The following is a 2,469-nucleotide window of genomic DNA, read 5'->3' on the forward strand; positions in this document are numbered from 1 at the left end:
CCCACATCCTTCACGTGATACCCATTAACACATTAACCCTTCTAGGCCTTCCCTGTGGTTATTTTTCACCAAATACATAATGACTATCTTTACATGTAAGTACACAGAGATAAGCATTGTCTTTTCTAATGACTGCATGGTATTTTCCTGCAGAGGTACACCAGGATATCATCAGTCAACCTTTCTCTGTTGTTTCTGATTTAGGTCCTTCTAATTTTTCACAATTAGAAGCAATACAGCAGTGACCAATTATACAAACACCTTTGCACACTTGCCTGTTTATTTCTTTAGGACAAATTTTTATAAATGGAATTGCTAAGTGAAAGAATATGGACTTTTAAAACATTTTTCAATCTGCCAAATTTTTTCCAAAAAAAGTGGTGTCAGAATAGGTTCCCACAAGATTTCTGAGGTGATCATTAATAATTTCAAATAGTTTTCTTGCTTTTCATTCAGCTGCATTCCAATAGAAGCTAATAGCCAAGTCAAGTGTCAAATGGTTCATTTACTAGAAGTCTGAAAAGGTTGAACAAATTCTGTAAATGGTGATAGTTTTGAAGAAATGAGAACAGGTCATCCCTAGAAGCATTGAGATAAAGGGGCTTTTTCTTACTTCTTTTCTTTCCTTCCTTCCTTCCTTCTTTCCTTCCTTCCTTCCTTCCTTCCTTCTTTCCTTCCTTCCTTCCTTCCTTCCTTCCTTCTTTCTTTCTTTCTTTCTTTCTTTCTTTCTTTCTTTCTTTCTTTCTTTCTTTCTTTCTGTCCTTCTTTCCTTCCTCCCTCCCTCCCTCCCTTCCTTCCTTCCTTCCTTCTTTTTTTTGAGAGAGAGAGCACATGAAAGAGGGAAAAAGGCAAAGGGCAAGAGAAAGGGAGAATCTTAAGCAGGTTCCATGTTCCGCACAGAGCCCAACAGAGTTTGATTCCAAGACCCTGGAATTATGACCTGAGCCAAAATCAAGAGTCAGAAGCTCAACCATCTGAGCCACCCAGTGCCCCAAGGAGCTTTCTCTTTATTATGCATCTTAATTTTGATAAAGATGTCATTTTCTTTCTGTAAATTTCCAGCTTGGGATACTGATTATTTCTGCATGGTGAAATTATGAGATATTATTATTATTTATTTTCCTTATCTATGTTTTCTAATATTTTTACAATGCCCTCATAATATTAGTCCACATTTCTCAACTTTGGCACTCTTGACATTTAGGCCAGATAGTTCTTTGTTATGGAGGGCTGTCCTACGTGGCATGGGACATTTTGAAGCTTCCCTGGCCTCTACTCACTAAATGCCAATTGCACCCCCTGGTTGTGACAACCAAAAATGCCTCTAGATATTTCCATCAATCTCCTGGGAGTCAAAATTTCCCCCAGTTGAGAACTATTGCACTCATGTAATAGACAATACCAAAAATAATAATAAACATATATAGTGCTCTGTGCCAGATGCTATTCCCAGTGCTACAGGAGTACTATCATGTTAATTATTTTCAACAATCCCTTGAAATGGATACTATTAATATATCCAATTTACCTATAAGGAAACTCAAAATAGAGAGGTCGAATAAGATGCCCAAGTTCACACAGCTAGAAAGTATAGATAGAAGTCCAGATTGGAATCCAGTTGACTCCAGAGCCTGTGCTTGTAATCATTTTTTGAAGCTGCTTCTCATTGAAACACTTTTTTAAAATAAATTTTTTAAAGTTTATTTATTTGGGGGGAAGTTTTTGTAATAGGCTTTAATTTTTCTTAAAATATAGATTTCTTACTACATTAAAACTAAGCATATTTCATACCATTTCAACTCTTCATAGTCTGAATGATGGAATCTGTTACTTGATCATTTGTATGTGGAATAAGTAGTAATGTTTACCATGACTCATACCACTATCGTCCCATTGTTCCCACGGTCAGTGGAGCACTTTTGCAAGTTCAGAAAGAACAGTTTCGACTCTTCTGAAAAGTTCAGGAATAGCCTAGGACTTTGCAGTTGGTTTTGAAGGCTGGAGTTATCCTGCTTCAAATTTTTCTTTGAACTTTAAGTAGTCTCTTCTTTTATCAAAATATTTTATCCACTGTTGGGGACAACTTGATTCAAAAGAGCTTCTTAACTTCTTGCACTGAGAAGCATCCTCTGTGTTCTCATTTAAACACTTTCAGTACTCATCCAGGGCTCCCCAGCAAGCCTGTCTTTCTTTCATAGATGAGGCTGCCATTCCCAGTGGGCTCAAGGCAGTGTATCTGCCTTCCAGCTTAGATTGATCCTTATAGGATCCAGTTCACAGTTCAAAGAGCTATTTATTTATTTGTGAGAGGAAGAGAGAAAGAGTGCACACAAGCAGAGGAGGGGCAGAGAGAAGAAGAGACAGAATCCCAAGCAGGCTCCACAACATCAGCACAGAGCCTGATGTGGGGCTCAAACTCCTGAATCATGAGATCATGACCTGAGTCAAGATCAGGAGTCAGGTGCTTAA

At 37.9% G+C, this 2,469-nt stretch overlaps 1 pseudogene; it reads right to left on the reverse strand.

The window, feature by feature from the left end:
- Window positions 1–1,971: 1,971 nt before the first annotated feature.
- Window positions 1,972–2,211, reverse strand: LOC144229754 (cytochrome c oxidase assembly factor 6 homolog pseudogene; annotated as a pseudogene).
- Between the last annotated feature and the right edge of the window lie 258 nt (window positions 2,212–2,469).

The sequence above is a fragment of the Crocuta crocuta genome, unplaced genomic scaffold (genome assembly GCF_008692635.1).
Source record: "Crocuta crocuta isolate KB4526 unplaced genomic scaffold, BGI_CrCroc_1.0 scaffold204, whole genome shotgun sequence".
NCBI lineage: Eukaryota > Metazoa > Chordata > Mammalia > Carnivora > Hyaenidae > Crocuta > Crocuta crocuta.